Raw genomic sequence first — 26776 nt, 5'->3', positions numbered from 1 at the left:
GTTTCAAGGCCACGGGCCTTTTCTTCAGTAGCAGTAAGAATATATTGATGGGAGAATATGGATGTATTTATAGTATGCATACTGTGATGTCATTATCCTTTAGAGTGAGTATGAAAACCTGGGAGTCAGGTGGTAATTGTAAGGAATGGTTACTGGACCGTAACAAAAGGATGGGATGGAAAGAAAGAAGAGATGTAGACATGGGGAAAAGTATAATGATATATCGCATATATGGGGTCTTGGAAGTAGTTATATAAAAGAAATGATGGATATAGAAGAGCATGATATTATTATAAATATATATACATATATATATATATATATATATATATATATATGTGTGTACATACACACATATATATGTATCAAATTATAGTGAAAAGGTAAATGCGGTGACGATGAAGTGTGTATATGTAGTGTATATCAGATTGTGAACACTTATATGGATGCTTGTAAAATATCCAAATGGTCGGATATTGAAAATGGTGGTGGGTGTTGATATGGTATAAAAAATAGAATAAAATGAATAAATAAAAAAATAAAAAAAATGTGATACATATATCGGTATAGAAAAATATGTAAGGAGGTTATGCCTTAAAAAGTATTTCCTTAAACAGCCTGCCGCCACACCCACTACTCAATCCAAATTTAATTAGACCTCATGCACTTTAAAATCCAAATTTTATCCTAAATATGAAGCTGGCCCGGATATTCTTACCTTTAAAAAAGCCATTGAAACCGACATTAGAAAATGAAAACCCAATTTAAAAAATAAGAATATTACCCACAAAGAAAAAATGGCCATTTCTGAACTGCAGAGCAACCATGACATCACAATCCGCCCCACCGACAAAGGGGGCGGGATTGTGATATTAGATACTGAAAAATATAACACAGAGTGTGTCAGACAATTATATGACACACAAACATACATCAAATTGAAGTCGGATCCCACGACCAACTACAGTAAAGAATTAAAAATCCTATGTGATGATGCTCTGGAGTCAGAAATCCTACTGACCAAAGAACATGAATTTATCTTGGGGACGCTGGAGAGACTTCCTGTCTTTTACTGCCTCCCCAAGATACACAAAGACCCCCTCAATCCCCCAGGCCGCTCAATAGTATTAGGCATAAATTCACTTACCTCTAATCTTTCTCAACTTATCAACCGCCTTCTTCAACCCTTTGTACAAACAACTAGATTTTACCTAAAAGACACAACTCAGGCAATTACGATTTTAGAAACCATCATATGGGAACCAGATTACATTTTAGTTTCCCTTGATGTTAGCTCATTGTATACCATTATTAAACACGAAGACGGCCTTAGGGCCGTTAAACAATATTTGACGAAAGGGAATGTCCAAACAGAGCAAATTGATTTTATTTTACACGCTATCAATTTTATTTTAACACATACCGTATTTATCGGCGTATAACACGCACTTTTTAGGCTAAAATTTTTAGCCTAAAGTCTGTGTGCGTGTTATACGCCGATACACCCCCAGGAAAGGCAGGGGGAGAGATGCCGTCGCTGCCCGCTTCTCTCCCCCTGCCTTTCCTGGGGTCTAGAGCGCTGCTGTCGGCCCTTCTCACCCCCTGGTTATCGGCCAGGGGGAGAGAAGGGGCAGCGGCACCCATTGCCGGCGCCGCTGCCCCGTTGCCTCCCCCCATCCCCGGTGACATAATTACCTGAGTCGGGTCCGCGCTGCTGCAGGCCTCCGGCGTGCGTCCCCGACGTCGTTGCTATGCGCTGAACGGCGCGGCGCATGACGTCAGTGCGCCGCGCCGTGCATAGCAACGACGCTGGGGACGCACGACGGAGGCCTGCAGCAGCGCGGACCCGACTCAGGTAATTATGCCACCGGGGATGGGGGGAGGCAACGGGGCAGCGGTGCCGGCAATGGGTGCCGCTGCCCCTTCTCTCCCCCTGGCTGTCGGCGCCGGCACCGATAGTCAGGGGGACAGAACGGGCAGCGGCGCCGATAACCAGGGGGTGAAAAGGGCCGACAGCAGCGCTCTAGACCCCAGGAAAGGCAGGGGGAGAGAAGCGGGCAGCGACGGCCTCTCTCCCCCTGCCTTTCCTGGGGGTATATCGGGGTATACACGCGCACACACGCACCCTCATTTTACCATGGATATTTGGGTAAAAAACTTTTTTTACCCAAATATCCTTGGTAAAAAGAGGGTGCGTGTTATAGGCCGGTGCGTGGTATACCCCGATAAATACGGTAATTATTTCTATTTTAATAACAAATTTTATTTACCAGCTACCAGCACCGCCATGGGTACTAGATTCGCGTCCAGTTATGCGAACCTGTTTATGACATCCTGGGAGGACCAACACATAACTCCCAGGATCAGCGCAGACCTCGTACTATGGCGGTGCTATATAGATGACATCATTTTTATTTGGAAAGGGACACAAGACACTTTAGAAAATTTTATCCAGGAAATCAATACTAATGCTTCAAATTTAAATTTTACCCCACTCATCAGCACTGGCACTTTTTAGATTTTTTTATTACTATAGAACCACCAAAATTGATCTGTAACACATATCACAAGTCAGTTGCTAAAAATAGTTTTATCCTTTTTAACAGTTGCCACTTACCAAGATGGCTTTTAAATGTTCCTATGGGACAATATCGCCGATTAAAATGCAACTGTACCTTAGACATCAAATTTAAAGGGGTATTCCGCCCTTAGACATTTTATTCCCTATCCAAAGGATAGGGGATTAAATATCAGATCGCCGCGGTCCCGCTGCTGGCGACCCCCGGGATCCCAGCTGCGGCACCGTGCTATCATTACAGCACAGAGCGAGTTCGCTCTGTGCGTAATGACGGGCGATACGGGGGACGGAGCAGCGTGACGTCATGGCCCCGCCCCTTGTGACATCACGGCCCGTCCCCTTAATGCAAGTCTATGGGAGGGGGCGTGACGACTGCCACGCCCCCTCCCATAGACTTGTATTGAAAGGGGCGGGCCGTGATATCATGAGGGGCGGAGCCGTGACATAACGATGCTCCATCATTACGTGCAGAGCGAACTCGGGGGTCCACAGCAGCGGGACCGCGGTGATCTGACATTTTATCCCCTATCCTTTGGATAGGGGATAAAATGTCTAGGGGCGGAGTACCCCTTTAAGGAAGAAGCCCAAACCCTTACAGATAAATTCCTGGATAAAAATGATCCCAAAACAATTCTTGATAAATCCTACAATAAAATATGCACCTTAGGGAGATCATCATTCTTTATCCCTAAATCTAATGATACCCTAAACACAAATGAAGATCCCAAACTCATCTTACCTTTTAATAATGATTACAAGAAAATCGAAGCTATTATTACTAATCATTATTACTAATCATTATTACCAATGATAAATTAATTGGCAAGTACATTCCCTTACGTCCACTAATAATCTATACTAAAGCCCCCAACTTGGGTATACAAGTTGCCCCCACCATTAAACCACCATCAGACATCAAATCTTCATCTACTTGGTTACAGACACAAGGGTTCCATAGATGCGGAACTTGCACAGCCTGTAAAAATACAGACTTTCCAAGAAAAATTACAGAAATCACTTCTACCTCCAATCAATTTTCACACACAATTTCTGAATGCCTCACTTGCAATAGCAGTGGCGTAATTTATCTGATACAATGTGATTGCGGTAAGCTATACATTGGCCGTACTAAAAGACAGTTGAAAATCTGCATCATTGAACATATGTACAATATAAGAAAAGGCTTAAAGGGGTATTCCAGGCAAAAACTTTTTTTTATACATCAACTGGCTCCGGAAAGTCAAACAGATTTGTAAATTACTTCTATTAAAAAATCTTAATCCTTCCAATAGTTATTAGCTTCTGAAGTTGAGTTGCTGTTTTCTGTCTAACTACTTTCTGATGACTCACATCTCGGGAGCTGTCCAGCTCCTATGGGGATATTCTCCCATCATGCAAGGGCTATTCTCCCATCATGCACAGCTCCCATGACGTGACATCATCATTGAGCAGTTAGACAGAAAACTTCAGAAGCTAATAACTATTGGAAGGATTAATATTTTTTAATAGAAGTCATTTACAAATCTGTTTAACTTTCCGGAGCCAGTTGATATATAAAAAAAAAAGTTTTTGCCTGGAATACCCCTTTAAAATCCCACCCATTATCACTACATTTTCTTGAACACCATAAACAGAACCCGTCTGAACTTTTCTTTACAGCCATACAAAGCGTACGAAGGTGCTGGAGAGGCGTCGACTACATTACACGAATGTCAAAGGCTGAATTAAGGAAGATTTTCGAGTTCGACTCATTGGCACCAAGAGGACTAAATGCAGAACTCGAGATCTTCGGTTGCCTGTAGATCCTGGATCTGGCTCGCCCTCACAACCCGTCACTGCCTGGTCGCATATCGACGCAGTGACGGTTCCTGAGAACGAGCCAGTCCATGAATTGCCCTCCATTAAGTCTCACACATGATTTTTATGTTGACCATCATCTCTACATATCTCCCATTCTAGTCCTACATTTATTATCTATTATCTCTTATTATACGCTTCTTTATTTTTATTTCCATATCTTTATTTATTTATACCTTTACTTCTATTTTTTGCTATTTTTATTTTTATTATTGTTACTTTTTATTTCTAATATTCTCTACACAAATTTTTACTATTTTCATTTTTATTAATATTTTCAATATTATTATTATTATCATATTTATATTTATTTTATTTCTATTATTATTTTTATTTATTTATTTTATTTTTATTTATTTATTATTATTATTTCAATCTTTATTTTTATTTATTTATTTATTCATTTTATTTTATTTTTTATACCATATCAACACCCACCACCATTTTCAATATCCGACCATTTGGATATTTTACAAGCATCCATATAAGTGTTCACAATCTGATATACACTACATATACACACTTCATCGTCACCGCATTTACCTTTTCACTATAATTGTATATATATATATCAGCGGAAAACCAGAATCCTGGACATGTACCCCAAAAGGCCGGACGCCAGCCGTGTCAGCCCAGGTCCCAACTAGCCAGCCGCCAGACAGGTGCCAGCCTGTTCTGTCCCCTCCAGGAGCTGGTGAGTAGTGCTGTGCACCGAACCTTGTTACAAGGAGCCGACCAGGCACACCTCAGTACATTGTTACATTGTACTTCCACGCATCAATATAATTTCAGCGCTGAAAATCATAACTGAACTGTGACATTTCTATCAGTAAGCGCTATCTTCCACTGTACCACCTATGAACTGTATGCATACACAATTGATTGAATTAACTATTTCTGGTGAAAACATCATCTCTACCATCTACATTAGAGACTATTTATTGCCCCGTTATACAGCATATTACTTTGATTTTATGTACTTTTATTATTTTTTATCTACCTTTTTACTCATATTTTGGACCCCTATACCCCATGCAAGGGCCCTGCTGAGGTTTTTAGGCTGTCCTTTATCATACATATAATATTTACAATCTTTGTATCCACTATTATAATAAACACTATTTATTAATAATTACTGGACCTACTCTCATCAATATCTTCATTTCTATCCTATCTATTGTACCTTGAGGACTGGTTCTATATACATTTTATTTATATATCTCCATATAATCTACTATAGGCCTTTTGGGTAAAGGTAACACCTTTAACCTCAGGTACAATCTACCCCCGAGTGAGCTACACAATTCCACAGATTTGTAAATTACTTCTATTAAAAAAATCTTAATCCTTCCAATAGTTATTAGCTTCTGAAGTTTTCTGTCTAACTGCTCAATGATGATGTCACTTCCCGGGAGCTGTGCATGATGGGAGAATATCCCCATAGGAACTGCACAGCTCCCAGGATGTGAGTCATCAGAGAGCAGTTAGACAGAAAACAACAACTCAAATTCAGAAGCTAATAACTATTGGAAGGATTAAGATTTTTTAATAGAAGTAATTTACAAATCTGTTTAACTTCCCGGAGCCAGTTGATATATATAAAAAAAGTTTTGGCCTGGAATACCCCTTTAATAACAGGCGATAACGGGTTAAAACGACTATTAGAAAAATCCCATAGACTATAATGGGATTTTCTAACGGCCGTTAGTGATTTGGTACCGGCCGTATAACTGCTGATTTCCAGGCTTTTTATAATGAAAGTATTTTTATAGTGTGAAAGGGGCCTAAACTGACAAGAAAAAGTTAGAAAGTTGTATAGAAATGAATATTTCAGTTTCAGTAAAAGATGCTGATTCTTTGCATAAGTAAAATGTTCTGAAACATTCTCATATACTATATGTATTGATTTTTTAGGGCTCATGCACACTACAGAAATTCAGCAAGGAATACCCATCCTTGTTTAATTTCATCAGCAGATCTGCACTGCCCAAAATCCCAGAATGAGCATGTTAGGCTATGTTCACATGTCGAAATGTCCACATGGAAAATCTCTGCGCGGGCACTCCGGAGACTGCAGGACTGCACGGGAATGCGCCGTCTCATAGACGCACAGAAATTCTGAGGTTTGAACATAGCCTTAAAGGGATACTCCAGTGCTCCAGAGTTCTGAACATTTTGTTCAGTATGCTCGGAACCTGTGGCCGTGATTGTGACACCATGACCACGCCCCCTTGTGACGTCATGTTACATTCCCTCCATTCATGTCTATGGGAGGGGGCATGTCGGCTGACATGCTTCTTCCCATAGACATGAATGGAGGGGGTATGTGTGATGTCAACAGGGGGCGTGGTCATGACATCAAGACCACTGCCGCAGGAACCCGGTGTTTGTTTACAACACCGGATGCTGCGGGAGATCAGATTCTTTTGGCAGAATCTGGATCCAAGTCGGAAGTTCTGCCATGGAATTTCCATAGTGTGCGTAGAGCAGCTGAATCCCATTGAAGTCAATAAGATTCTGCTGCAAATTGATTCCGCTCAAAATCAATTCCAAGCAGAAAATCCATAGTGTGCCGGGCTCTTATATTTTTTCTAGTCATTGCCCTAATAATGTAGTTTCATATATGCAAACAGCTTTGTACTGTGCAGTTATCAGGGCTTTCTCCCCTAAAAAGAGTCCTTAGACCTAAAGGGGAAGATTTACCAAAACCAGTGTAGAGGGAAAAGTGGAGCAGTTGCCCATATGATTGAATCAGATTGCTTCTTTGTGTGTTTAAGAGGCTTTAAAAAAAAAAATTTGATCTGATCTGATTGGTTGCTAAAGGTAACTACACCACTTTTCCTCTGCACAGGTTTTGGTAAATCTCCTCCACAGTAATGTGTCAAATGTGCAAACATGTACAGGTGCAAAGGGGCCAACAAGCATGGAAGCCCACTGCCTTTTTAAAAGCAACTTACTACTGTCCATGCAAGAAATGGAACAAATTGCTCACAAATAATGGTGAATTCTGAGAAATATAGGTGAGTAGTTAAAGAGCCAGGGGCCCTTATTGTACATTGTTCTGTAACAGAGCTCTTTGCTGTTTCTCTGCACTAAAGGTTCTCAGATTTTGAAAACAAAGTTAGAAATATGCATGCCTTTTTTAATAGAATGGTTAGCCTTTTATTTTCTGAAACAGAAATACTGCTTTAAAGGGGTACTCCGGTGGAACCAATAATTTTTTATATCAACTGGTGCCAGAAAGTTAAACAGATTTGTAAATGACTTTTATTTAAAAATCTTAAAGGGGTATTCTGGCTTCATACATCTTATCCACTATCCAAAGGATGGGAATAAGATGTATGATCGCAGGGGTCCCTGCCGCTGGGTACCCCCGTGATCTCGGTGCAGCCTCCGGCATTCTGTGATGGGCGCTGCCTCCTAGACGGGGATATGACATCATGGTCACGCCCCCTAGTGAGGTCACGTCACGCCCCCTCCATTCATGGCTGACGTCAATAGGGGCGTGGCCGTGACACCATGTACTCTTGCAACATGACTGTGTTTAAGCCACCATAATAATGCTGCTGCTTTCTTTTTGTGAAATGGTTATTTTCTGTTGGAGTTTCCTCCCTCCAACTACAAGTCCCAGGATCCCTTGTTCCTTGTTTGTAAGTGTGATCTCACTTTTCTTCCTTCCACACATCAGCCACCCCACCCATTACAGCTTCCTTGCATGATGTGATGTGCTGTAAACTACAATTTCCTGCAGCCCAGTGGAGAATGATCTTCCTCCCATCCAGCGGTCACTCCACCCATTGAAGCACAGACAGGCTTCCTTTCAACACCACTGCCTCGAGCCGCACTGCAACCTGGGAAAAGCTGAGACAACACTCATTTTGTATGCTGATATAAATGAACTTTGGGGCAAAGATCACATAAGTATTGTGAGACCAACATCAAACACAGGTACAGGCACTATATCATGAAGTAGACTAACTTTACAGCTCCTGTAGCACAGTCAAAGAAAAAAAATCCTGGAACACTCTTTTAATAATTTGGCGCCAGAGCCGGCTCTAAGCTTTGAAACATTTTGTTCCAAATGATGGGCAGTGGAGCACTCCTTTAACAAAATGTTAAGACCGAGCATTGGCCAGTGTTCAGACAATACAGTATATTGTTTCTATTACTGTGTCAGGTCTTGTTAATACTGGATTAAAGGAAATTTACTATATTTATATGCAAGAGAAGAGCAGACAATCAGTCAGGAGAAATGATTTTGTGCAGACGCCTTGACAGAATTGATTGCCGCGTGCCGTGATTTATAAGATGTCATAGTATTGTATAAATCCTATAATTATTAAATTCCCTCCTCTAACATCTAACAACATCCAAACATAATAAGTACTGATTTCTAACCACTTGGGGACCGCCCAACGACTTTATACATTGTGGTGTTTCATATAAATCACTAAGGATGGATGGTTGCGTATATATGTGTTCAGTTGTGAAGCCATGGGCAGTAAGCCTGGAGGTAAGTGATAGCTGAGAAGTCACACACTTGTCTCTCCCCTCTCAATGACTGTTTACATAGAGAAATGAGTACATACTATCCAGCATATGATAATAGAACATGCACAGAGTAAGTTACTAAAGAGGTTCTCTTAGGCCGTGTTCACACCTGCGTTGGAGCTCCACTGCAGAATCCCTTTAATTTGCGGGACCTGAACAGACAAAGAAAGTGCTGTGAGTTGTAATTTTTTTGTGCGGTCAGGTCTTGCTAAATAACGGACACCAGACGGAAGCCAGATGGACCCCATTAAAGTCAATAAGATCTCTGGGTGTCTGTTGTGCAGCAGACTCCGGCTTTGTTTTATGATCCTAAGTAAGACTGAGGCCCAAATGGAGATCCACTGCAGATGTGAACATAGCCTTAAAGATGTTGATTGGTTGGGGCGGTCTGGGTATTCTGACCTACGCCAATTGCTAGATATAGTTGGGAGAATAGCGTAGTTGAGTTTTCTGCTCTACATTTCTCGTTGCATAAGATGGACTTCTTAGACTTACAACTGTGTTGTCACATGTGTCTATAAGGGAACAGTGGGAACCATAGCGAAGGTCACTGAGGAAGAGCGCGCATGCGCTTGAAACGCGTATGACTATGGAGGGAGTCGGTTTTACTGTGTGATGCCTGTCTAGTTTGATACAGAGAAAATAAAGCTGCAAATTTTTTATCTGGTGCCGGATCATCGTTTGTTCTTCTGTGGGAACCATAGCGAAGGTATCCCTCACTAAGAGAAAGATAGGAAAAATATACAAAATCACGGTATGTGACAGTGTCACAAGTAGCAATTCCCTAGTAAAACTCCAACATTGATAGATATTGAAGGGTAAAGAGTTAGAGGAGCCACAGGAAAGGGCATGTCACTGAGATAACAAGATGCAGGGTGTCAAAGAAGATGAAGAGAGAGGACAGCAGGAATTAATGTCTGGAAACGTCAGCATAAGTAGAAAGCCTATCAGGCTGCATTTGTGGGAGGGGCTTAGGATATTTAATCCCCGGCAACCCCTCCCTAGGGGCGTATGCTGGGTTGGCGAAATCGGCTGGGATTTTCGTTGCGTATGCTAGGCAGGTGGGACTGGTAATACAGGTAAGTGCCGTAGTACCGGCGGGTTGTTCACCCACTTGGGTGCCCTGGGCCGCAGCTTTTCTCCCCTCAGGCGGGTGGTCTCCGGCACCCAAGGTCCGCAAGGCGGCAGTATCCTTCAGGGGGCACCGACAGCTTAGCCAGGCTGGCCGGTCATGCAGAGATATTATGTGGCGCGTGGCTGCAGCGGGGGTGGGCGGGGAGACGCGACACCCGGAGTCTCCCTGCGCCTCCTCATCCACACGTGGTTGGAGTGCCGTTGCACTCGGGGGGGGGGACGGTATAACCTCATGTAGGTCAGCGGGTGCTGGGGCAGGCCTCACCGGCTGGGCACGGTCGCTCTCACGCAGCCGGCGACGGGAGAAGCGTCCCACGGGGGCGCACAGCTTCAGCGTCTCACGTGACGCGCTGGGTCTCTGGTTGAGGGGAGTCAGCAGGCCAGGGGAGTAGCTGGTTCGGGCTGCAGTTCCGCCTGCGGACCGCAGGTGGTGCTGCGGTACGAAGAAAAAAAAAAAAAAGAGGGGGGGACATGTATAGTGGTATATTCATGCATACACTGTGTTGGTATTGGAGGTGGTGTTATTCTGACAGATGCACCGGTGTTTGGGGGGGCATAGGCCTCAAACACATGCACGTATTGAAAAAAAAAAAAAAAAAGAGAGCATTTGTAGTGGGGTACATGCAGTGTTGGTATAAGAAGTATAGTTCCTGGCAGGTGCACCGGTGTTCGGGGGGCACAGGCCTCGAATACATGCACCAGTGAAAAAAAAAAAGTGTATATATATATATATATATATATATATATGTGTATATATGTGCATATGTACATTAAAGAAAAAGATAAGGTGGATGCCCCTCCCCCCGCATATGTACTCATACATATAGATACCCAGTAACTCACACACACGTTTATGGTTCACATCAACAGGGAGTGGGGCAGAAGGGGGGCTAGCGGGGGTTTAGTTGGGTCATTTTCAGGTTTGTTAGCTAGGTAACTCTGTGGTTAGTTTCAGCTCAGAAACACTGGTTATTATTTTGTTTCAGATTGGGTGTATTTCGGTTAGGTGGTAGCTACGTTCCTGTGTTGTACATTGCATCTACGCCTAGGGGCTTCGGTTAGTACTAGCCGCACGGCAATTTCGTTTTTTTTCTGTTCTTATGTCACACTGTGGTTGTCACTTTCCTGGTAGTGGGGCCAGTTCGCGCCTTCCGTTTTCAGTTCACATAATATTGGTCTACACCAACTTAAATAGTACATACAGTAGCAGTATCACATACACGCTGTTATCAAGAGTAGTCTGACTCCAATCCGTCAGAGGGGTTACAGTGCATTCGTTGGTCTGGCACGCGTTCAGAGCATTTCCAGGTACATGGGTAACGGTTGCTGTTATCTTGACTCTTCTTCAAGGGTGACCGTTTACCTGCGATGGTTGCTGACACGTCTTCAGGACCATTGCTAGTTAGTCAGGGATGGTGCGTACTGTAATCTTGGCCCGCCGTCAGGAGGTATTCACTGTCATAATACACATCATGGCTTCATGCGTCATGCATTTCATAGCGCTCTCCTACATACTGTCAGTCACCTTGCACGTGGCATCAGGGGTACCAAGGGGTACACTCGACTTACGGTCATCACTCGTTTCAGGGTCCACACCTTTGCACACTTCAGGCACGGTCAGGGGTACGAGGTAATAAGTGTTCTCATTTGGTTATCCACAGGTGTTACAGGTGTCCATCGGATATTTCGATTTGTTGTGGTTTCGTTAGGGGTCAGGTCAGTAGCTGTCATTGAGGGGGACACGTTTTTTCAGTTTTGTCAAGATACTCACTATTATCGCTTTTTCCCCGGCACCCGTTTCGGCCCGGACAGGTCATGTCTCACGTTTCAGACATCGAGGACCCGATGTCCATCCCCGAAACTCCAGGCAGGAGCTCCATGCGAGGGACGTCCTCCTCTGCGGCATACAGAGCGTGGATGATTCCCAAGCTAATGGAGGAATTGCGCAAGAGGGCAATTCCTTTCCCGGCCACCGCTCGTAAAGCGGACTTCTATAAGCTCCTCTTGGCGGATCAGGATGCTACTGGCACTCTGGAGGGTACCTCGAGCCAGGCTACACTAAATGAACTACATGCCATGATGATATCCATGATGGGCAGACTGGAGTCTCTTGAGAAGAGGGGTACTCAGGAGGCGGCAGCCCCAGTAGCCCCACAGGGGCCTGCCCCTGCGGTATCGACTGCCCCAGTAGTGGAGGTCAACCCAGGTAGGCGTCCAGGGCCACCAAGGGTGTCACCGGTGCATTTTGTCCCGGCGGCCCTGAGGAAGGACATACTGGAAGGGAAGGACATTAACTTGGCTTCACTTCTGATATCTGCTTTTGATGTGGAGGACACTAAGACGGTAGCTTGTGCAGAGTTATCAGTGGTCCTCAAAAGTAAGGACGCTAGGTTGAAAAGGAAATTGAACATTCATGAGTATGTTATTGCCTTCAGCAAGTACAGGGAAGTGATATGCTCTGTCAGGCCGGAGAGAAGGGAGGAGCTCGACCTGTACTTGCTGAGGGTCACTGAGTATGCGTACAAGTATGGTGGTACCCACTTATACGACTATCATAGAAGTTTCTCAGCTATGGCAGCGGCTGCTTTCAGCCAGGATGGTTACGTGACTGACTGGAGCCTAGAGGATTCGCAGATGTTTAGCAGTCATTTTGCGAATCTGAAGTTCCCAGTGTGCGCTCACTGTCAGGCCATCACTCACGCCACAGCATGGTGCGCAGGGCTTGGGCAGCATGGGGAGCATGGGGCGGCCAGACCATCCACATCCTCAGATACCTTCTCGAGGCCCGCTCCATCAGTGGATAAGTTGGGCCGTCCGGTGCATTACCTCGGTGGCTCGCAGATATGCAACAATTACAACATCTCTTCCTGCAACTACAGCAACTGCAGGTTGTTGCATGTCTGTTTTTACTGTTTTAGGGCACACCCGGGCTCGGCTTGCAGGCAAAAGGGGCCAGCATGACTAGGCGGGGCTCGCACCGCAGTCCTAGCTGCCTTACTCGTAGATCACCCAGACCCGGCCTGGGTGCAGTGGTTGGTCACCGGGTTGACAGAGGGTTTCCACGCTGGTATGGTCACGATTCCACAATCCACACATGAATGTGATAATTTGTTGACGGCTCTGCACGATCCCGTAGTCATCACCGATTTAATAAACACTGAGTTATTGAAAGGTTACATGATTGGGCCCTTTGCAGTTTCTCCCTTCACTTCATGGAGAGTCAGCCCGGTAGGGGTGGTGACGGGGAAGTTCAGTGGGAAGAAAAGGATGATTTTTGACTTGTCGGCTCCCCACGGTTCAGTAATTCCCAGCATCAATTCACTCATACCATCAGACGAATTTAGCATGCAGTACTCATCGATAGACGAGGCCATTCAGCTCATCCTGAAACTCGGTCCAGGGGCCTGGATGGCTAAAGCAGACATCACAGACGCGTTTAAGTTGCTTCCGTTACGCAGGGATCAGTGGCAATGGTTCGGTCTTAAGTGGCAGGGTTCTTATTATTTCACTACCAAGCTGACCTTCGGTTGTAAAAGCAGCCCGTGGTTGTTTGACCAACTGGCCCAGGCATTGCACTGGCTGCTGGTCAATGTCTCCGGATGCAGCCAAGTCATCCATTACCTACATGACTTTCTTCTGCTCAGTGGTCCGAGGGAAGAGCCAGACCAGTTTGCCAGATTACTCGGGCTGTTTGCTGACATTGGGGTGCCGGTATCTCCTAAGAAGACAGTTGGTCCAGCCAGATGCCTCACCTTTCTGGGAGTAGTCCTAGACTCAGTTACCATGCAAGTTAGCCTGCCTACCGACAAACTCAATAGAATCAGACAGACCATCCACAAGTTCACGATCTCTCGCATCACGACCAAGGTTGAATTACAAAGCTTGCTAGGTATGCTCGCTTTTGCCATGAGGGTCGTTCCGCAGGGTAGGGCATTTGTGTCCAGGATCTTGTCCCTCCTACACGATGTCCCACACCAGCACAGTAGGGTATCCCTGGATTGGCAAGCCCTGGCTGATCTTGGGATGTGGGACAGGTACATGGAGCATTGGAATGGCACAGCAATGTTTGTTCCGCCAGCCTCCGAGTGGTCCCCCAAAGTCTGCACTGATGTGTCATCTTCCACCAGATATGGTGCAGTGTGGGGCAACAGGTGGATGGCGGGGCAATGGTCCGAACAGATGTTGACGCTGGTGGGTTTTTTGGCAGCACTTCTGCTCTATTTGAGATATTGCCTATTGTAGCAGTGGAAGTAGTGTGGGGTGACAAATGGGCAGGGCAGACGGTGCAATTCCTATGCGACAATCAGGAGACAGTAGCCATAGTAAACAAAGGCAATTCCAATCACACCACAGTCATGAGGTTCGTTCGTAAGTTAGTCTGGGTGTCCCTGCAGTTCAAGTTTAATTTTGCGGCCATACATATACCGGGGGTGGAGAATACAGCCGCCGATGCGCTATGCAGGGCTAATTTCCGTCTTTTTTCACAGGTGGTCCCACAGGCAGAGCTGGTCGGAGCTCAGGCCCCAGGTTTGGCCCAGCTAGTCATGAATTAGCCTATTACACGAAAGTGGCCCGGGACTTAATGTCTGACGCCTTGGCACCCAACACTAAGAAGGCATACCACGCGGCTTACAACACTTTTAGGTCTTATCTATCGCATCACAATATTCCTTTTTCTTTCGACACTAAGGTCATTCTATCTTTCATCGGTTTTTGCCACTCTTCTCTGCACTTATCTCATTGTACCATCAAATCTTATCTGTCAGGCATCCAGCACTTCATTTCTTTAGCTCACCCGGTCAGGCTCTCTATTCTTTCATCTCAGGCGGTCAAGGCTGCGCTCAGAGGGGTCTTGGCCCGTAGCTCCAGAGTTCCGGCTCTCCGGAGACCCATCAGCGGTGACCTGTTCAGGGCGTTGTCCGATGCTTTGGACAGTAACCCGTTCGGTTTCGAGCGCAGCTTGATTCTAAAGTCTGCCGTGTATCTGGCTTTTTATGGTTTCCTCCGTCCGGGAGAATTCTCGTGTGCTAGGCGGGGCACCACACACTTACAGAAAGCTCACTTGAGGTGGCAGGGTTCTTGGTTTGAGGTTGCACTTTCTGTCACTATAACATGCAAGTGGGGTGCAGTGGTGAGGTATTTCCCTTCAGGTAAGAAATGGTGCCCGGTGGCGGTGTTGTCACAACTGGCCAACATGCTACACGACAAACCTCCGGAGTCATCTCTGTTGCCCTTCGGTGCAGGGGCGCTCACTACTTCCACGTTCATGTCACATATTCGCACGTTACTTCGTACGTTAGGCCACAACATCAGGGAATACTCAGGGCACTCCTTTCGGATCGGAGCGGCATCAGCGGCCTCCAGGCATAAGGTGCCAGTACATGTGATTCAGAAGTTGGGAAGGTGGCGCTCTGATGCATACGCCACGTATGTCCCAGATCCCTCAAGGGAGATGGCTGATGCGTTTCATCATTTAGCTTTATAATAAAGTTCACTTTCAAATTACCCTAATAGTGTTGTCTTTTTGCCCTCTAAAGGCAGACCCTCGACGCGGTTTTCAGGCACACTTCAACCGCTGTTCAAAGGGCAGGTAGTTGTTAAGCTTCGTGTTGTATTAATCATGTCTCTTTCAGGTTTCCCTGGCAGCAGGTAACAGGTAAGACCACGCACACTGATAAGTCCTGACCACAACTATTAAAATATAAATTTATATGTTTCACATGATAAACACATTCTAAAAAATAACCAATGCCAGAATTGCTGTTTATTGGTAAAAAAAAAAAAAAACTGCCCCAAAATGGTATCAACAGAAACTACAACTCACCCTGCATCAATGAGCTCCCAAACAGCTGTGTAGAAGGAAAAATAAAAAAAAAGTTACAGCGGTTAGAATATGGTGAAACAAAGTAAAAATAAAGCAAAAATGATACAAATGTGATATCACAAAGCAAGAATAAAAGTTGTTTATAAGCTTTTAAGTGGCCATTGGTAGAAAAATTCATAAAGATTTTAATGAGAAGATATTTCATACGCTGTAAACACAAACAGCCGAAAACTCAAGTGAGGAGCAATGTTTTTCCATTGTGTATGAGAAAACAAAAGGCAATTATCTTGTAAATATTCGCTGCGGATGGAATCGGTGTTTAATGAGAGATTTTCGTGTGCAGAAATAACAAGGGAATTTCCATTTACATCATGGTTTTATAGGTTCAATTTTCCAGGTGATGAAAGAAGAAATTGATGAAAGGAAGAAAATGAAAAAACTGCTGGAACGTGAAAACATTGAAAGGGGCACAAAGGTATCATGTAGATGTGAGGGACATAATGTACATGTAGATATGTTGCTGGGCCTATAGTAGTATACTTTACAATACTACAATAATATACTGAAAATTACCTGTAAAGGGAAACTGTCATATGGATAATCGTTATTATTCTGCTAATGCAGCGAAAATAACACAGAGAGTTAGGATACCTTTATTGGGTTTGTTCGTGGCTTCTACACTTTACAAAATTATTTTATGCGGCCATCTGAAGAGTCAAAGTGTCGTGGCTGAGGCAATAAAAAGTCCTGGCCTGAACTGGCTCTCTGGCACCCCCCTCTCTGTGCCCTGGTGAAATCCTGTGCAGCACCATTCATCCTGATTGTGACGGAGAGCTGTGCAGAAAACAGCACCTGCATAGGATTTTAGCTTGATGAGTACTGCCTGTCTATTATAGACGAAGGGGCAGAGAGGGCGGTGCAGGGGAGCCGTGGAAAAGGCAATGCAGCCCACAAAATTTTCCATGTGACTGTTTTCCTTTAAAGTGTCCCTGTTATGTGAAAAAATATGTGTCACAGATACATGTTAAAATTTTTAATTGGTTGGGCTCTGGGTGTTCAGACCTCCACTGATCGCTAGAGCTAGGAGAACCATGATGCTGAGTACTTCTCTTCCCAGATTGCTGCTCTCCTCGTATCGCTTCAGGAAATGGATTTTATTGTAATCCAACATCCAAAGGGTCAGTTTGGCACTGCTTCACCTCTATATGTAATTCATACCTGCTCGTATCTATTCAAGTAGTAACCTCTGCTGTTTCCTATAAGGGTGCTTACTTATATAACAGTCTATACATCCAGCAATACTCAATGACAAAAGAATAATGGCACCCATATATGGAACTCTTCATATCTTTATTTCAGTTATGCAGATACGAGCATGCAGCGGGAGGACATATAAATCCGACAGCGGGATCGATACCTTGCGGTAACAGCCGTTTCATGTGTCAATTCCTGAGGAAGGCGGTACATGTCACTAGGTTCACGTACAAGTTAAATAGGGAGTTTGGGGTTACCATAGCTACATACTAACAAAGTAACAAAAAAACACTTAAAAGCAATAGTGAATTTACAAAAGGGGACTTAAATCATTGCGGTCATTAAGACCAATCGGACCAAGGACACTTAAAGGGGTATTCCAGGAAAAAACTTTTTTTTTTTTAATATATCAACTGGCTCCAGAAATTTAAACAGACTTGTAAATTAGTGGCAAAAATAGGGTATTAGTCCTCAGCTCAATATCAAAAAGATTAACCCCTTAAGGACCAAGGACGTACCGGTACGTCCTTGGTCCTGCTCTTCTGATATAACGCGGGGTTACACAGTAACCCCGCGTCATATCACGGCGGGCCCGGCGTCATAGTGAAGCCGGGACCCGCCTCTAATAGCTATTAACCCTTTAGCCGCGCGCTCAGAGCTCAGAGCTGCGGCTAAAAGTGAAAGTGAAAGTTTCCGGCTAGCTCAGTCGGGCTGTTCGGGATAGCCGCGGCTAATCGCGGCATCCCGAACAGCTGACAGGACAGCGGGAGGGCCCCTACCTGCCTCCTCGCTGTCCGATCGCCGAATGACTGCTCAGTGCCTGAGATCAGAATCGTTGATCACTGGTTTCTTATGAGAAACCAGTGATCAACATAGAAGATCAGTGTGTGCAGTGTTATAAGTCCCTATGGGACCTATAACACTGCAAAAAAAAAAGTGAAGAAAAAAAGTGAATAAAGATCATTTAACTCCTCCCTTATTAAAAGTTTGAATCACCACCCTTTTCCAATAAAAAAAAAAACACAGTGTAAATAAAAATAAACATATATGGTATCACCGCGTGCGGAAATGTCCGAATTATAAAAATATATCATTAATTAAACTGCTCGGTCAATGGCGTGCACGCAAAAAAATTCCAAAGTCCAAAATAGTGCATTTTTGCTCACTTTTTATATCATTTAAAAATGAATAAAAAGCGATCAATAAGTCCTATCAATGCAAAAATGGTACCGTTAAAAACTTCAGATCACGGCGCAAAAAATGAGCCCTCATACCGCCCCATACACGGAAAAGTTATGATTTTTTCCAGAAGTCCGACAAAATCAAACCTATATAAGTAGGGTATCATTTTAATCGTATGGACCTACAGAATAAAGATAAGGTGTCATATTTACCGAAAAATGTACTACGTAGAAATGGAAGCCCCCAAAAGTTACAAAACAGCGTTTTTTTTTCAATTTTGTCGCACAATGATTTTTTTTACCGCTTCACCATAGATTTTTGGGCAAAATGACTGACGTCATTACAAAGTAGAATTGGTGGCGCAAAAAATAAGCCATCATATGGATTTTTAGGTGCAAATTTGAAAGAGTTATGATTTTTTAAAGGCAAGGAGCAAAAAACGAAAATGCAAAAACGGAAAAAACCCCGGTCCTTAAGGGGTTAAATGGTGGATGTCTGGTGACAATAATAGAGAAAAACAAGGATATAATAATAAAAAATAGGTTGTTTATTATAAAATATTAAATAATGTGTTGCCGCAGGGCCCTACGGTAGTGCACAAATGGTTAAAAGATACAATATAATATAAAGAAGCAATTGAGTATCACACTACAGAGCGAACATGAATGGTAATGATGATACTCTCAATTTCAATGTATCTAATATGGCTGCCAGCCATATAGTGATACACTAAATGTAACTGTTGCATATAGTGCTACACTTATCAGAGTGATAGTGTTTCTGGTACGCAAAATGAAAAATAGGAACATTCCTCCTGGAAAGAAAATCTGCTTTATATCAAAGAAACCTTCTGTACAATAAATGTTCAAAATATCCTGTAAATGATAAAAATGGCAGTCCTGTAGATAGTAGAGTTGTATCCTGTAAAATAAATATATATCCTAGAATTGTCCTAAAAAAATGTCCTGTAATATAATAATATCCTGTGACAGGTATGGCATGCAGATCAGTTTGTATAATTAATATTGAAGCTAGATCGCTGTTACCGTGAATTTACTAGTGAATTACTAGCGAGTTAATAGTGAATTTACAAAAGGGGACTTAAATCATTGCGGTCATTAATACCAATCTGACCAAGGACACTTAAAGGGGTATTCCAGGAAAAAAACTTTTTTTAATATATCAACTGGCTCCAGAAAGTTAAACAGACTTGTAAATTATTGTAAAGAATGGAGAGGCTCCTGTGGAAAGTTTCACTACAACGACCCGGGTAAGGCTGGGTTCACACTACGTTTTGTCCCATACGGGAGCGCATACGGCAGGGGGGAGCTAAAAGCTCGCGCTCCCGTATGTGACCGTATGCGCTCCCGTATGCCATTCATTTCAATGAGCCGACCGGAGTGAAACGTTCGGTCCGGTCGGCTCATTTTTGCGCCGTATGCGCTTTTACAACCGGACCTAAAACCGTGGTTGACCACAGTTTTAGGTCCGGTTGTAAAAGCGCATACGGCGCAAAAATGAGCCGACCGGACCGAACGTTTCACTCCGGTCGGCTCATTGAAATGAATGGCATACGGGAGCGCATACGGTCACATACGGGAGCGCGAGCTTTTAGCTCCCCCCTGCCGTATGCGCTCCCGTATGGGACAAAACGTAGTGTGAACCCAGCCTAACTCAAACTGACACCTGTACCTAAGGTGTCTGAGAAAGGGCTACTAAACAATAAAGATAGTTGAGGCTCAAGGTCTCTGGATAAGGAATACACTTGTTTATTAATATCAAGAAAAATCAGATATTTATTAATTAATTTATATCAGACTGATAATCCGGGATCACAGGGCCCTTGTAAATCCACGGAGTCATAGAGATTTAGATATAAATATAAAGTGGTCTCATACGTCTCTTAGGGCGACCCCCCTAAGAGACGTATGAGACCACTTGTTTAACCATCACTATTTGCAGTCCATAGAAACCACCAGCTATCACACGGACATTCCTTGAGCGCGCGGTCAAAGACCGGGAGCGCGCGCTACCTGCACGAGGACACCACCTGGGATACCTGCCTTTGCAAGCGCTGCAGCCCCTGTGTACATTGCCCACCATCCGATAGCACCGCGTAAATAGGAGTCGGCAGAGACTCCAGCGGTGCGCTCTCAGGCCAGAGAGCAGGGACAGACGGCTGCCAAACATCGCTGAGGATAAACAAGGAGCGGTAACTATACATCTGTATATTGCATCCGGACCGGTGAGATAAATCCACTTTAATACTATGCGCATAGTTTGAATGAATTGCCGGTATTTGAGTATACTAACCAGTGCTACTGAACTTAAAAATACTGTATCCTACAATTGTACTGTATGTTATATAAGAAACATTGTTGCTTTGGCAAAGTCTGAGGTCACAGACAACTGATTATTATACTATTGCCACTTAACTGTTACAATCAAAAGGACATTCTATAAGTGTGAAAGACGGTGATGTTCTTCTAGGACTGTTAATGGACATTTACCTATAATTTTATGACATACCAATTGCTATCCAGAGTGCCGATTTGAATTAGCTGCTACCATTTCCAGTGGTCTTATACATATATATATATATATATATATATATTTATATTTTTTAATTTCTATATTTATGAATTTCTATATATGAATTTTTATGATTTTTTTTTAATGATTTTACATGTTATATTTATATCTAAATCTCTCTGACTCCGTGGATTTACAAGGGCCCTGTGATCCCGAATTATCAGTCTGATATAAATTAATTAATAAATATCAGATTTTTCTTGATATTAATAAACAAGTGTATTCCTTATCCAGAGACCTTGAGCCTCAACTATCTTTATTGTTTAGTTGACTTGTAAATTACTTCTAATAAAAAAATCTTAATCCTTTCAATAATTATCAGCTGCGGAAGTTGAGTTGTTGTTTTCTGTCTGGCAACAGTGCTCTCTGCTGACATCTCTGCTTGTCTCGGGAACTGCACAGAGTAGAAGAGGTTTGCTATGGGGATTTGCTTCTAAACTGGGAGGTTCCCGAGACACATGTCATCAGAGAGGACTTAGACAGAAAGAACAATTCAACTTCAGCAGCTCATAAGTACTGAAATGATTAAGATTTTTTTTTATAGAAGTAAGTTACAAATCTGTTTAACTTTCTGGAGCCAGTTGATATATGAATTGTTTTTGTCCCGGATAACCCCTATAACTGGATTTTCCATTTTACCTCACGTTGGAGTAACATATTGAGATGGTCGCCACCACTTTAGTGGACGTCTACTCTTTCCAATCCAGCACATTTCAACACATCAGTATTGCCTCCATGTTTTTCATTCATGTGGGCAATACAACCAAAGGGCTAATACGCCTGTCCTAACACACCTAAAATGTTCACGTATTCATGAACAATTGTCTAATGGTCTTGCCCGCGTAAATGAAACCACATGGGCGAATCAGTACATATACTAAGAAGGAGGGTCTGCAGGTAATAAATTATTTTATGTGTTACCCCTTCCAGAGAAATCATTTTAGAAGCTAAAAAAGCAGTTTTTGCATGGGTTCTACCATATACCAGTTACTGTGTTAATGGCTGGATTAATGTTACTGTTTGTAAAAGAAAACGTAAATCTTTTATCTTTCTTATTGTTTTTCTTAGACTTGCTAGATAGCATAAATTCTCTTGTCATTTTTACCACTTTTTTAAAGCCTTCTTCTGTTACTTGAGTAGGATATGCCATTTCAGATAGTCTATATTTATGTTTTTGTGCTTGTACATAATTTGTAATTTCTTTTTAAACACAAAAATTTACTATAAGAAAGGCTCTTGCAGACATGTGGAGCTATGGGAATGAAGAAGGGACTTCTTAGCAGTAGCTTTCCAAAAGCCAAATGTAATTAATTGATTTTATTTTACATTAATTCTGACATCTAGGAAGCCAATTTCACAATCCCCAAACACCGAAGTAAACCTCACGTTCATGTTGTTAGAACTATTTAAATAATGTACAAATTCAGTAAAGTATTTTTCATTTTCCTTCCACACTACCAGAATGTCATCTACAAAATGCAATAGGAGCTTGATGTGACTCATAAATGGATTATTTCTGGTAAATATGAATCTTTTCTCAAATATTGCAAGATGCTGGGAGTTGTAGTTTTGCAACAGCTGGAGGCACCCTGGTTGGGAAACACTGACATAGACAGTGCTATACAGTTCCCAGCAGCTTTTTCTTACTAAAAGGGGTAGTCCAGTGGTGAAAAACTTATCCCCTATCCTAAGGATAGGGGATAAGTTTGAGATCGTGGGGGGTCCGACCGCTGGGGCCCCCCGTGATCTCTCTGTACGGGGCCCCGGCTCTCCGCCGAGATAGCGGGTGTCGACCCCCGCACGAGGCGGCGGCCGACACTCCCCCTCAATACATCTCAATGGCAGAGCCGGAGATTGCCGAAGGCAGCGCTTCGGCTCTGCCATTGAGTTGTATTGAGGGGGCGTGTTGGCCGACGCTTAGTGCGGAGGTTGACACGCCCCCTTCCCGCGGGCTGTCGGGGCTCCATACAGGAGATCGCGGGGGGCCCCAGGGGTCGGACCCCCCGCGATCTGCAACTTATCCCCTATCCTTAAGATAGGGGATAAGTTGTAAACCACTGAGTCACCACTGGACTACTCCTTTAAGTATGTAAGGATTTGCTTTATCTGTATTAGTTATCTACTTATTTTTCTTTATTCCTCGCTTTTTCCTATTTTTGGATGACATTTTGGTGGCTTCAGAACCAATTACTAGGTTTCCACAGAGTTCTGGTCTCAACATACAATGGTTTCAACATACAATGGTCGTCCTGGAACCAATTAATATTGTAACTTGAGGGACCACTGTATACTGAAATGTATTGTGCAATGAAATCAGCCATAGGGACTTGTGAATAAACTATAAATTTGTTAGAATTCACCTATAACCTGTACACCCACATCATAACGGATGCCATTCTACAGGCTTTTAACATCAATGGAGGCAAGATTAAAGGGTACCTCATGAAATAAACTTTTGATATATTTTAGATTAATGAATGTTGAATAACTTTCCAATAGCATGTTAATGAAAAATATGCTTCTTTCTATTGTATTTTTCCCGATCAGTCCTGTCAGCAAGCATTTCTGACTCATGCTGGAGTCCTAAACACTCAGAGCTGCCAGCCTGCTTTGTTCACAGCCAAACAGGCTGTGAACAAAGCAGGCTGGCAGCTCTGAGTGTTCTCCTTTGTGAACAAAGCAGACTGGCAGCTCGTAGTGTTTAGGACTCCAGCATGAGTCTGAAATGCTTGCTGACAGGACTGGTAGGGAGACCCCTAGTGGTCATTTCTTCAAAGTTGAAAATTAAATAGAAGGAAGCATATTTTTTAATAACATGTAATTGTAAAGTTATTCTGCATACATTAATCTATAATATATCAAAAGTTTTTTTGATGAGAGGTACCCTTTAAGTTGTCATGCCATTGAAAACCTTCAGGATGGTTGAGGAGGTCTCCGGTATCTTTCAACTATTTAGGGACAGATTCCAGCAGCGTGTGCAGAAGTCAATCTATGTATTTAGATAAAGATTCAGTCGCAGGGCCAAACACCTGCCACAATCGGGTGACCTGGGGGTTGGCTCTGCGACGTATGCACTGTAGGGAGAAAATACCACTTGGGAAAGTTCAGATGATTTGGTAGTAATTTTTCAGCGATTTTCCTAGAGAGCAAGCCTAGTTCTACCTGTTTGCTATGGAAAGATGGTTAATACAGTAGTTTGCTGTGTGGGATTACTGGATAAAGGCTCGTAGCCATTTGTGCCCAATAACTAACAGGAGCTGCAAAATCATAATATTTTGTTGTCATAAGGACCGTGTTACCCCCCTTTATCGACTCTACACACCCTTACATCAGTTCTGTTAACCACTTTTGTTTGTTTGAACATTAGGATATACTAAGGCTTTTACGTCTTTGGAGGCTGCTCTACTGAAAAGATCTACTGAGCCTCCAGGTTGTAAAGGAAGTGCAAAGATAGAGGTAACCCCAACTTTACACATCTATTTTAATCAGAATTTAACAACGGCACAAATACATCTTCAATGGGGGAAGGGAGAGACACAGATACCAGCTCTGGAGGAGATGGTATCGGTGTCTCTCCCTTCCCCCATTGAAGATGTATTTGCACCTTTGTTAAGAAACTTCACACAACTTTTCCACGTATGACTTGTGAGTGCATCCTTATTTCTTCTTTGTTCACATTTACACATTTTGTCTTAACCGTTTTCATAAACCTATGGAGGTCTTTGGGAAGAAAAATGGCACAAACTGAGAAGGGAAAAAAAATCCCATAGCTGTAGCATCCATGCTACATTTTCAAAAACCTGCCATTAACATAAAAAACACCTCCCAAGGTGGAAAAACAACACCACTAACAAAAAAATATTGTGGGTGTAGCTTCTTTTATTTCCCTATTGACTCCCAGCTAACACCTGGCTGCATGAATGTCAGCACACAGAGCTGCAATAATAGAAGATTAGCAATAATACATAGTAGACAGTAAATGGCACTGTAAGATCTCTATTCGGTGAATTCATCTAGTAATATTGTCCAGCATATTACAGAACTTTATCAAGTAGAAATACTAAAGACAATATAGCAACAATTATATATATATATATATATATATATATTTTTTTTAGAAAACTATATTCAGTTAAAAAAAACTATAAAATCAACAAATCGCTATGTGTATATGAAACCATTTATATATATATATATAAATAAATTATATATATATATATATATTTTTTTTTTTTTTAGAAAACTATATTCAGTTAAAAAAAACTATAAAATCAACAAATCGCTATGTGTATATGAAACCTCATATGTAAGTAAAAAAAAAGGCTCAATACAAATGACACAATAATTTGCTGTTATGATGGCAATATAGAGCAAAATCAATGATAACATTCCCAACAAACACATAATAAGAAACTTACAAGAAACCTAGTAAAAAAAAATGGTCAAAACTGAGACTGCAAAAATTCAATTGAAAATAGTCATTGTATTATCTATCTAGGTTATTGATATTCTTGTGAGCAAATATTGTAGTAATACTCATTAAATTAAAGGGTAACTCCAGTACAAACAGTTACTCATGGTAAACATATTATTAGGAAACCATTGCAAACATTCATAATGCTGAAATGCTTCAAACTGCTTGAAAGGAATTCATCATCAGAAAATCCCATTCCTTTAAAGGGGTTCTCCACTACCTTAACCTACTTTGGCAGTTAGTTAGCTCTGTGGCTATATGTTATTATGGCTTTTTTTCATGTTGCTAACGGTTCTGTATGTGGTGTTTTACTTACCTTTTTTCCAAACCCGGAAGCTGGTTTCTTCATTTGCTTCCTGCCTTGCCTCGACCACCAATTTTTGCGTCGCCAATTCTACTTTGCAGTGACATTAGTCATTTTACCCAAAAATGCACGGCGAAACGGGAAAAAAAATCATTGTGCGACAAAATCGAAGAAAAAACGCCATTTTGTGACTTTTGGGGGCTTCCGTTTCTACGCAGTGCATATTTCGGTAAAAATTACACCTTATCATTATTCTGTAGGTCCATATGGTTAAAATGATACCCTACTTATATAGGTTTGATTTTGTCGCACTTCTGGAAAAAATCAAAACTACATGCAGGAAAATTTATACGTTTAAAAATGTCATCTTCTGACCCCTATAACTTTTTATTTTTCCACATACAGGGCGGTATGAGGACTCATTTTTTGCGCCATGATCTGAAGTTTTTATCGGTAGGATTTTTGTTTTGATCGGACTTTTTGATCACTTTTTATTCATTTTTTAATGGTATGAAAAGTGACCAAAAATGCGCTTTTTTTGATTTTGGAATTTTTTTGCGCGTACGCCATTGACCGTGCGGTTTAATTAATTATATATTTTTATAGTTCAGACATTTACGCACGCGAAGATACCACATATGTTTATTTTTATCTTTTTTTACACTGTTTTATTTTTTTATGGGAAAAGGGGGGTGATTCAAACTTTTATTAGGGAAGGGATTAAATGACCTTTATTAACACTTTTTTTTTACATTTTTTTTGCAGTGTTATAGATCCCATAGGGACCTATAACACTGCACACACTGATCTCCTATGCTGATCACTGGCGTGTATTAACACGCCTGTGATCAGCATTATCGGCGCTTGACTGCTCCTGCCTGGATCTCAGGCACGGAGCAGTCATTCGCCGATCGGACACCGAGGAGGCAGGTAAGGGCCCTCCCGGTGTCCTGTAAGCTGTTCGGGACGCTGCGATTTCACCGCGGCAGTCCCAAACAGCCCGACTGAGCAGCCGGGTCACTTTCA

The 26776-nt window shown here is 42.5% G+C and overlaps 1 long non-coding RNA gene across 1 annotated transcript in view; it reads right to left on the bottom strand.

Moving 5' to 3' along the window:
- Positions 1–26776, bottom strand: part of LOC130362822 (uncharacterized) — a 197612-nt gene that overhangs the window by 136218 nt on the left and 34618 nt on the right. The window contains exon 2 of the long non-coding RNA XR_008891587.1: positions 1148–1211. This is a non-coding gene — a long non-coding RNA (uncharacterized LOC130362822). The remainder of the gene's footprint in view (positions 1–1147; positions 1212–26776) is intronic.

The sequence above is a fragment of the Hyla sarda genome, chromosome 3 (assembly GCF_029499605.1).
Source record: "Hyla sarda isolate aHylSar1 chromosome 3, aHylSar1.hap1, whole genome shotgun sequence".
In the NCBI taxonomy this organism is placed as follows: Eukaryota; Metazoa; Chordata; class Amphibia; order Anura; family Hylidae; genus Hyla; species Hyla sarda.
The sequence above is the reverse complement of the archived record's forward strand: the minus strand, read 5'-3'. Positions and strand labels throughout refer to the sequence as shown.